Raw genomic sequence first — 12092 nt, 5'->3', positions numbered from 1 at the left:
AAAACAGCAATACGGGTTGGGCCTCCGGTTAGTAGGTTAGTCCAAAAAAATGATATAAATGTGTAAAATAAAGCCCATAAACATCCAAAAGGGGTAATATAATAGCATGGAACAATCAAAAATTATAGATACGTTGGAGACGTATCAGTGTGTCATCTACATATAATATGAGAAATGCTACACAGCTCCCACTCACTTTCTTGTAAACGCAGGCTTCTCCATAAGTCTGCATAAACCCAAATGCTTTGATCATTTCATCAAAGTGAATGTTCCAACTCCGAGATGCTTGCACCAGCCCATAGATGGAGCGCTGGAGCTTGCATACCGTGTTAGCATTCTTAGGATCAACAAAACCTTCCGGCTGCATCATATACAATTCTTCCTTAAGAAAGCCGTTAAGGAATGCCGTTTTGACGTCCATTTGCCATATCACATAATCGTAGAATGCAGCAATTGCTAACATGATTCGGACGGACTTAAGCTTCACTACGGGTGAGAAGGTCTCATCGTAGTCAACCCCTTTAACTTGTCGATAACCCTTAGCGACAAGTCGAGCCTTGTAGATGGTAACATTACCATCCGCGTCCGTCTTCTTCTTAAAGATCCATTTATTTTCTATCGCTCGCCGATCATCGGGCAAGTCTGTCAAAGTCCATACTTTGTTTTCATATATGGATCCTATCTCGGATTGCATGGCTTCAAGCCATTTGTTGGAATCTAGGCCCGCCATCGCTTCTTCATAGTTCGAAGGTTCACCATTGTCTAACAACATGATTTCCAGGACGGGGTTGCCATACCATTCTGGTGTGGAACGTGTCCTCGTGGACCTACGAAGTTCAGTAGTAACTTGATCCGAAGTACCTTGATCATCATCATTAACCTCTTCTCTAGCCGGTGCAGGCACCACAGAAACATCTTCCTGAGCTGCGCTACTTTCCGCTTCAAGAGGCAGTACTTCATCAAGTTCTACTTTCCTCCCACTTACTTCTTTTGAGAGAAACTCTTTCTCCAGAAAGGACCCATTCTTGGCAACAAAGATCTTGCCTTCGGATCTGAGGTAGAAGGTATACCCAATGGTTTCCTTAGGGTATCCTATGAAGACGCATTTTTCCGACTTGGGTTCGAGCTTTTCAGGTTGAAGTTTCTTGACATAAGCATCGCATCCCCAAACTTTTAGAAACAACAGCTTAGGTTTCTTCCCAAACCATAATTCATATGGTGTCGTCTCAATGGATTTCGATGGAGCCCTATTTAAAGTGAATGCGGAAGTCTCTAAAGCATAGCCCCAAAATGAGAGTGGTAGATCGGTAAGAGACATCATAGATCGCACCATATCCAATAGAGTGCGATTACGACATTCGGACACACCAGTTCCAGGAGGCGTGAGTTGTGAAACGATTCCACATTTCCTTAAGTGTTCCAAATTCATGACTTAAATATCCCCCCCCCCCACGATCTGATCGTAAGAACTTTATTTTTCTGTCACGTTGATTTTCAACCTCACTTTGAAATTCCTTGAACTTTTCAAAGGTCTCAGACTTGTGTTTCATTAAGTAGACATACCCATATCTACTCAAGTCATCAGTGAGGGTGAGAACATAACGATAGCCACCGCGTGCCTCAACGCTCATTGGACCGCACACATCAGTATGTATGATTTCCAATAAGTTGGTTGCTCGCTCCATTGTTCCGGAGAATGGATTCTTGGTCATTTTGCCCATGAGGCATGGTTCACACGTGTCAAATGATTCATAATCAAGAGACTCCAAAACTCCATCTGCATGGAGCTTCTTCATGCGTTTGACACCAATGTGACAAAGGCGGCAGTGCCACAAGTATGTGGGACTATCATTATCAACCTTACATCTTTTGGTATTCACACTATAAATATGTGTAACATCACGTTCGAGATTCATTAAGAATAAACCATTGACCAGCGGGGCATGACCATAAAACATATCTCTCATATAAATAGAACAACCATTATTCTCGAATTTAAATGAGTAGCCATCTCGAATTAAACGAGATCTAGATACAATGTTCATGCTCAAAGCTGGCACTAAATAACAATTATTGAGGTTTAAAACTAATCCCGTAGGTAACTGTAGAGGTAGCGTGCCGACGGCGATCACATCGACCTTGGAACCATTCCCGACGTGCATCGTCGCCTCGCCCTTCGCCAGTCTCCGCTTATTTCGCAACTCCTGTTTTGAGTTACAAATATGAGCAACCGCACCGGTATCAAATACCTAGGAGCTACTACGAGTACTGGTAAGGTACACATCAATAACATGTATATCACATATACCTTTGGTGTTGCCGGCCTTCTTGTCCGCTAAGTACTTGGGGCAGTTCCGCTTCCAATGACCACTTCCCTTGCAATAAAAACACTCAGTCTCAGACTTGGGTCCATTCTTTGGCTTCTTCCCGGCAGCTTGCTTGCCGGGCGCGGCACCTCCCTTGTCGTCTTTCTTGAAACCCTTTTTACCCTTGCCCTTCTTGAACTTAGTGGTTTTATTCACCATCAACACTTGATGTTCCTATTTGATTTCCACCTCCGCTGATTTCAGCATTGAATATACTTCAGGAATGGTTTTCTCCATCCCCTGCATATTGAAGTTCATCACAAAGCTCTTGTAGCTCGGTGGAAGCGACTGAAGGATTCTGTCAACGACCGCATCATCCGGGAGATTAACTCCCAGCTGAGACAAGCGGTTGTGCAACCTAGACATTTTGAGTATGTGCTCGCTGACAGAACTATTTTCCTCCATCTTACAACTATAGAACTTGACGGAGATTTCATATCTCTCAACCCGGGCATGAGCTTGGAAAACCATTCTCGGCTCTTGGAACATCTCATATGCTCTGTGCTGCTCAAAGCGCTTTTGGAGCCCCGGTTCTAAGCTGTAAAGCATGCCGCACTGAACCAGGGAGTAATCATCAACACGCGACTGCCAAGCGTTCATAACGTCTTGGTTCGCTGGGACAGGTGCTTCACCTAGCGGTGCTTCAAGGACATATGCTTTCTTGGCAGCTATGAGGATGATCCTCATGTTCTGGACCCAGTCTGTATAGTTCCTACCATCGTCTTTCAGCTTGGTTTTCTCTAGGAACGCGTTGAAGTTGAGGACAACATTCGCGTGGGCCATTTGATCTACAAGACATATTGTAAAGATTTTTAGACTAAGTTCATGACAATTAAGTTCATCTAATCAAATTATTTAATGAACTCCCATTCAGATAGACATCCCTCTAGTCATCTAAATGATACACGATCCAAGTCAACTAGGCCGTGTCCAATCATGAGACAGACTAGTCATCATCGGTGAACATCTTCATGTTGATCGTATCTTCTATACGACTCGTGTTCGACCTTTCGGTCTCTTGTGTTCCGAGGCCATGTATGTACATGCTAGGCTCATCAAGTCAACCTAAGTGTTTTTGCATGTATAAATCTGGCTTACACCCGTTGTATGTGAACGTTAGAATCTATCACACCCGATCATCACGTGGTGCTTCGAAAACAACGAACTTTCGCAACGGCACACAGTTAGGGGGAACACTTTCTTGAAATTATTATGAGGGATCATCTTATTAATGCTACCATCGTTCTAAGCAAATAAGATGCAAAAACATGATAAACATCACATGCAATCAAATAGTGACATGATATGGCCAAAATCATTTTGCTCCTTTTGATCTCCATCTTTGGGGCGCCATGATCATCATTGTCACCGGCATGACACCATGATCTCCATCATCGTGTCTTCATGAAGTTGTCTCGCCAATTATTACTTCTACTACTATGGCTAACGATTTTGCAGTAAATTGAAGTAATTACATGGCGTTATTCATTGACAAGCAGGTTATACAATAAATTAAGACAACTCCATGGCTCCTGCCGGTTGTCATACTCATCGACATGCAAGTCGTGATTCCTATTACAAGAACATGATCAATCTCATACATCACATATATATCATTCATCACATCCTTTTGGCCATATCACATCACACGGCATATGCTGCAAAAACAAGTTAGACGTCCTCTAATTGTTGTTGCAAGTTTTTACGTGGCTGCTATAGGTTTCTAGCAAGAACGTTTCTTACCTACACCAAAACCACAACGTGATATGCCAATTTCTATTTACCCTTCATACGGACCCTTTGCATCAAATCCGATCAGACTAAAGTGGGAGAGACAGACACCCTCTAGCCACCTTATGCAACTAGTGCATGTCAGTCGGTGGAACCTGTCTCACGTAAGCGTACGTGTAAGGTCGGTCCGGGCCGCTTCATCCCACGATGCCGCCGAAACAAGATAAGACTAGTAGTGGCAAGTAAATTGACAATATCGACGCCCACAACAAACTTGTGTTCTACTCATGCATAGAAACTACGCATAGACCTAGCTCATGATGCCACTATTGGGGATCGTTGCAGAAATTAAAAAATTTCTATGCATCACCAAGATCAATCTATGGAGTAACTAGCAACAAGAGAGAGGGGAGTGCATCTTCATACCCTTGAAGATCGCGAGTCGGAAGCGTTGCAAGAATGTGGATGAAGGAGTCATACTCGAAGCGATACAGATCGCGGTGGACTACGATCTAAGCGCCGAACAACGGCACCTCCGCGTTCAACACACGTGCAGCCCGGTGACGTCTCCTATGCCTTGATCCAGCAAGGAAGAGGGAGAGGTTGAGGAAGAGGGCTCCAGCAGCAGCACGACGGCGTGGTGGTGATGGAGTGGCAGTACTCCGGCAGGGCTTCGCCAAGCCTTGTGGAGGAGGAGAGGTGTTGGGAATGGGAGGGGCTGCGCCTTGGATGTTGTGTTGCAGCCCTCCCCTCGCCCCTCTATTTATAGGGAGAAGGGGGAAGGGGGCCGGCCCCCTCTAGATGAGATCTAGAGGGGGGTGGCGGCCAAGGGGAGGGGGCTTGCCCCCCAAGCAAGGGGGGCGCCCCCTTTAGGGTCCCCCCCCCCCCAACCCTAGGCGCATGGGCCCAAGGGGGGGTGGCGCTCGGCCCTCCAAGGGGCTGTTTCCCTTCCCTCTACAGCCCATGAGGCGCTCCGGGACAGGTGGCCCCTCCCAGTGGACCCCCGGAACCCCTCCGGTGGCCCCGGTACAATACCGGTATGCCCCCGAATGTTTTCGGTGACCGTATGACAACTTCCCATATATAAATCTTCACCTCCGGACCATTCCGGGACTCCTCGTGACGTCCGGGATCTCATCCGGGACTTCAAACAACATTCGGTAATCACATACAAATCTTCCTAATAACCCTAGCGTCATCGAACCTTAAGTGTGTAGACCCTACGGGTTCGGGAATCACGCAGACATGACCGAGACAGCTCTCTGGCCAATAACCAACAGTGGGATCTGGATACCCATGTTGGCTCCCACATGTTCCATGATGATCTTATCAGATGAACCACGATGTCGAGGATTCAAGCAATCCCGTATACAATTCCCTTTGTCAATCGGTACGTTACTTGCCCGAGATTCGATCGTCGGTATCCCAATACCTCGTTCAATCTCGTTACCGGCAAGTCACTTTACTCGATCCGTAATGCATGATCCTGCGACCAACCACTTGGTCACTTTGAGCTCATTATGATGATGCATCACCGAGTGGGCCTAGAGATACCTCTCCGTCGTACGGAGTGACAAATCCCAGTCTCGATTCGTGCCAACCCAACAGACACTTTCGGAGATACCTGTAGAGCACCTTTATAGTCACCCAGTTACGTTGTGACGTTTGGTACATCCAAAGCACTCCAACGGTATCCGGGAGTTACACAATCTCATGGTCTAAGGAAATGATACTTGACATTAGAAAAGCTCTAGCAAACGAACTACACGATCTTGTGCTATGCTTAGGATTGGGTCTTGTCCATCACATCATTCTCCTAATGATGTGATCCCATTATCAATGACATCCAATGTCCATAGTCAGGAAACCATGACCATCTGCTGATCAACGAGCTAGTCAACTAGAGGCTCACTAGGGACATGGTGTGGTCTATGTATTCACACATGTATTACGGTTTCCGATCAATACAATTATAGCATGAACAATAGAAAATTATCATGAACAGAGAAATATAATAATAACCATTTTATTATTGCCTCTAGGGCATATTCCAACACGGTCTTCCCCGCGCCTGTCAACACGGCGTACTAAGACTGCCTCCAGCCCGACCTGCTGATGCACGACGACGTCTCTGATGCCGACTCGTCCTCGTCGGAGTACGACTCCGATGACACCTCTGGCTACGATGCCGACTCGTCCTGGTCGACTGGCTGAGAGGAGCCGGAGGTGATTGTCCTCTCTAACAATGAGCCAGAGGTCAAGGTGGCGGCGCCCGTCGTCCTCGAGCCGGAGGTCCGGATGGTGGCCCTCGTCGCCAGGGAGGGTGACAAGCACCGCCCCATTGACGTCGAGCTACTTCCAGATGTTCCTAACATCATCAAGCAGGAGGTAGAGGTGGTCTTGGGCCTGGAAGCACATGACGTCGCAGCACATCCAGAGAGGAAGAAGAAGAGAAGGTGACAATTGCCATGGAGGTTCGCCGCTAGGTGCGCCTCCAGAAGATGAAGAATGAAGATGAAGAGGATGCAGTTGCCAACATGAAGAAGATGCAGTTGCAGTTAGTTAGGTATGTTGAAATATACAAATTTTCAGCATATAAGTTATGAAATAGTGTAGTTTGTTAGGTGTGCTTGTATATTAAGCACATAAGTTATTTCTAATTTATGTTGGCAATGTTGAAGTACTAAGTAAGTTGAACTTATGTTTATGTTGTTGATGATGTCTTGTTGAACTAAGTAAGTGGCAATGATGATGTTATTGATGTTGTCTTATTGATGTTGTTGATCCTGTCTTGTTGCTATATAAGGCAACAATCCAAAAGTGTGTGGGTGCTATATAAGGCAACAATCCAAAAGAAGAATATTTGTCTTAACTAAATTTTGTCTTAACTGAACTTTGTCTTAACTGAACTTTGTCAGATAACTAAATTCAATCAACTAAAATTTAGTTAACTATAAAATTTCAGTTATCTTAACTGAACTTTGTCTTAACTGAACTTTGTTAGAAAACTACAGTTAATTTTTTTATTTAATCAAAATTTGATACATATGTTCAGTTTGCAGCAAATTCAGCAATACAATTTAGTTAACTGACATATAACTTCAATTTGAGTTAACAACAATGGCAACAGCAGCAGCAACTATAGTTATCTGATTTTATTAGATATATTTACTTAACTAAATTTGGTAACTAGCCCTTCTTAACAACAAAAATGTCCTCATAGCAAAAATGCCCTAGGTTAACTACACATGTTAGGAAAGATAGAAATTGAGTTAACAAAAATGGCTTGATAACAAAAAATGCTCTTGGTTAACTACATTGACACAAATTCAATCAAATTAAGTTACAAATAAGAGGAAAAGAGATACAAATCCAGGAGGAGGTTCATGTTCATTTGACAGACAATACACATTCTAGGAAAGATACAAAGTCATTTTTTTACAACGACACATTCAATCAAATTCATTTAGCATGCCCTTCAGCTTCCTTATCTTCTCCTTGGTGGCCTCTTTGTGGTTGAATAGGTCACCAATCATGTACTCAAGCTTCCTTTTCTCATGCTTCAAATCATCCCTCTCTTGAATCACTTGGTCCCTCTCCTGCACTGCTTGGTCCCTCTCTTTCTCTGCTTTAACCCTGAAGACCTGATGAATGTTGGTTACTAACTTGTCTGTCATCTTCTTCTTCTCAAGTTCTTCCTTTAGATCAGTCAGAGCAAGTTGTGTGCTGCCTAATTGGCTCATTGCCTGCTCCTTCTCAGCCACCATCTTAGCAAAATCAAGCTTTAAATGCCTCAACTCATTCTCCATCTTCTTCTCTTCAAGAACCTTCAAGTTTTCTTCAGCACTCACAACATTCTGTCTGAGCCTTTGTTTTTTCTCCTCTTCATACATGGTCCATATACTATCTAGGCTCATCTTCAGAGCATTAGGCCACTCAGGGTCAACCCACTCAACATATTTGCATTTAGGTACTTCCTAACAATTTATACCAAACAAAAAATTCAATTAACTGCTAGTATTCAGTTCTATGCATGATGATGAAACTTAAAACATACTTCAAATGACTTCCTGTTTAACAGTGCCAAATGCAAAAAAATACTAACCTTCTGTGCACAAGCTAGAAACCTTTTGCCACTATCAACAGATTCAAATGCCACATGCTTCTCACACAAAGATCCATGCCCACATCTAAAGCTATGCAGATCTGTAGCCAAGCCACTCCATTCCTCACAGGAAATTGTGGCAGGTGGCTAAAAAAAAGAGAGACATTTGGAATCAATTGACAGAGAAGCCCTAGCTAAGAAACCCTAGACCGGGTGGGGAGCACACTAACCTTGCTGGTTACAGAGTCATCTTTAGAAGAACTGGGAAGATCATCCCAGGACACCATGGTTACTGTTGGATGCAAATGAGAAGGGGATCTGGTGGTGCTATTGGATAGAGGGGAGAAGGGATCTGGTGGTGCACGAAATTGAAGATGAAAGATGAGGAAGAAGGAGGGGATCTGGTGGTGGTGGTGGACCAAAGCTACATCTAGTGTGCAAGTTGTTGGGTGGGTGTTTGCAGCAGGTGCAAGTACATGCTTGCTTTTGAGTTTAGTTGTGTTGAGAAAGGGGACCTGGGTTGACATGAGTCACAGTTATGACAACAATTAGTTAACATAAGTTAGTTCAGTTATGACAGCAATTAGGTTAAGTGCATTTCTGTCAGCAATTAGTTATGACAGCAGTTTTGTCAGTAATTTCAAAGCAATGAGGATAAGTACAATAGAATTAGGAGAAAGTACACTTCTGTCAGAATTAGTTTAACTACACTTTTGACATCAAATACAGTTCAAACATTAGGACAAAGTCTTCAGATTACTGATATATTATCCATTACAACAAGCATTACAACCAAGACTTCATACTGAGCAAACAACCACATTGGTTTTAGTATGCTCAATTTAGAACAAGAGATCTCTTGGAACACCTACACCTACTCATTTAACAACACTTCACTTCTTCATAATTAAGGTGCAACACATCACACAAAGCACTACAACAACAGCCATCAGCAGCTTTAGCAGCAACAAAATCTCTCTGCCTAATCCTAACAGCATAGCAACTTGCTGCTTGGTAGCATACTTATTCTCAGTGGAGCTGACATAATTAGTTCTGCCTATAGTGCCTCTTCCAGCCATGCCTCTTCCAGTCATGCCCCTTCCAACTGTGCTTCTGCCTGCCATTGATTCAGTCCTCTGCATCTCAAGCTCTTCCCTCCTGTCCTCAGCTGCACCAATTGCATCTACAATAGCATCACTAACCAGATGCCTTGTTTCAACCAGATGCACCACATATTCAAGCTCCCAGCGCCAGAAATCACAGAGAAAAAATTACAGAGTGACAGTAAAGTTCAGAGTGCATGAATCAATGGCAGACTAGTTAACCAACTAGTTCTGTGAGTAATTTTGCAACCAAGGACAGTCTAAACTACTGTATTACTCAAAGCAATGACTAGTTAACCAACTAATGTGCCTAATTTAATCAGTGCTCTGCTTCAATACGGTTGCTAAGAATTGACATGGCATGAATCAACAAGTAGCTAGGAACTGGCACTTACAGTGTGCTTTACGCACTTGTAGAAGATCCACCCATCGTGCTCATCGGTGCTAGACCGGTAGAACCTCACCTACTCGCCGCAATCCGGGTACCCGGTCAATGGTACAGCAACGGAGCGGCCACGCAATGCATTGCGGACGGAGCTGGAAGACAACATGACGATGGGGACGGAGGCGGCGGAGGAGGGCGTCGGCAATGGCTATGGCGGCGGAGGGCGTGGATGTCGGCAATGGCTGTCGCAGCGGGGACGGGAGTTGGGAGGAGAAGAAGAGGATAAGCGAGTGGCTGACCAGGTGCGCGGTCGATCCGACTAGGTGCGAGTGCGACTAGGTGCGACCAGCTCATGGTGTTTTGGCAACCCCCCCCCCCCCCGATCAACTAGTATTCACCCCTAGGATCGAGTATGTGGCGGTCAAAGCGAGCTGGCGGCCGCTGACTCGGCCAAGTCAGCAAATACGTACACAAAATCGTATACATGGACCAAAGTGAACCCCTCGCATAAGTATGTGAACAGTAGTTAGGGTATTTTGAAGTAGTGATACCAATCTGTCACCTGGCTCAAGTTTGGTGACCTACAGTGAATTTTTTCTCTTCTACCAATTGATTGGCGTAGAAGGAGTGGAAGCTGAGGCGGGGCTGGCGTGCCAATTATTTGGATCTGATCCAAACGCCACCTCAAGGCTAGTCAATGACCAATTTTTTGGTCGGGCAACTCACGGCTCTAAACCAAGCAGCCTCGTAATGACGCCGCTGATTAAGGGAGATGAAGCAGATGGTGTGGTGGAACTTTATAATTATAAAGTAGAGAAGAAGATATGGGATTGGAGATGGGGACGTCCATCATGTAAGTATACACCTTGCAACGCAATCTGTGGGCTGGCTAAACATAATTAATGACACGGGATCATGCATAAAGTGGAGGGGGCTGGGCTTTGGTCTATTTGCATGCAAGTGGAAACTGAAGGCCTGATGTGGAACGTACGGATGTTTAGAATTGCTGACTTGGCTAGATGCTGATGTGGACAGCTTGCATGTTTAGATAAATATGATAGTGGGGATGAACTTCTTAGGGATATAGGATAAGCCATACAATGAAGCTATGGGAGAGAGTCATTGAGCACCACTTAAGAAGAATGACAAGCGTGACCAAAAATTGGTTTGGTTCATGCCTAGGAGGTCGATCATGGAGCCACTTTCTTCGTACGACAACTTATGGAGAGATACATGGAGCAAAAGAAGGACCTGCATATCATGTTCATTGACTTGGAGAAGGCCTATGATAAGACAGCGCAGAATGTCATGTGGTGGGCCTTGGAAAAACTCAAAGTCCCAGCAAAGTACATTACCCTCATCAAGGATATGTGCAATAATGTTGTGCCAAGTGTTCGAACAAGTGATGGCGATGACTTCCCAATTAAAATAGGAATGCACACCAGGGGTCAGCTTTGAGCCCTTATCTTTTTTGCGTTGGTGATGGATGAGGTCACGAGGGATATACAAGGAGATATCTCATGGTGCATGCTCTTTGCGGATGATCTGGTGCTAGTCGATGATAGTCGGACAGGTGTCAATAGAAAGTTAGAGTTATGGAGACAAACCTTGGAATCGAAAGGATTTAGTTTTAGTAGAACAAAAATCGAATACATGAGGCGCGGTTTCAGTACGACTAGGCATGAGGAGTAGGAGGTTATCCTTGATGGGCAGGTGGTTGCTCAGAAGAACACCTTTCGACATTTGGGGTCAATGCTGCAGAAGGGCGAGGGTATTGATGAAAATGTGAACCATCGAATTAAAGTCGGATGGATGAAGTGGGCCAAGCTTCTGGCATTCTCTGTGACAAGAGAGTGCTACAAAAGCTAAAAGGCAATTCTATAGGACGGCGGTTCGACCCGCAATGTTGTATGGCGCGGAGCTTTGGCCGACTAAAAGGCGACATGTTCAACAGTTAGGTGCCGCAGAGATGCGCATGTTGAGATGGATGTGTGGTCACACAAGGAAGGACCGAGTCGGGAATGATGATATACGAGATGGAGTTAGGGTAGCACCGAAGCTTGTCCAACATCGTCTGAGATGGTTTTGCCTCCAAAAGCTCTGCTCAGGTGCATAGCTGACGGCTAAAGCGTATTGATAATGTCAAGAGAGGTTGGTGTAGACCAAACTTGACACGAAAAGAGTCAATAAAGAGAGATCTAAAGGATTGGAGTATCACCAAGAACTAGCCATGGATATGGGTGCATGTTAGTCCGCTATCCATGTGTCAGAACCATGAGTTTGTCGCGAGACCTTATGGGTTTCACCTCTAGTCTATCCCAACTTGTTCGGGAGCAAAGACTTTGTTGTTATTGTACCATAGTAGCACAATTATGAGAACAGCATTTTGGAGCTCGGCCTCC

Source organism: Triticum aestivum, chromosome 5B, assembly GCF_018294505.1.
Source record: "Triticum aestivum cultivar Chinese Spring chromosome 5B, IWGSC CS RefSeq v2.1, whole genome shotgun sequence".
Lineage (NCBI taxonomy): Eukaryota > Viridiplantae > Streptophyta > Magnoliopsida > Poales > Poaceae > Triticum > Triticum aestivum.
The sequence above is the reverse complement of the archived record's forward strand: the minus strand, read 5'-3'. Positions refer to the sequence as shown.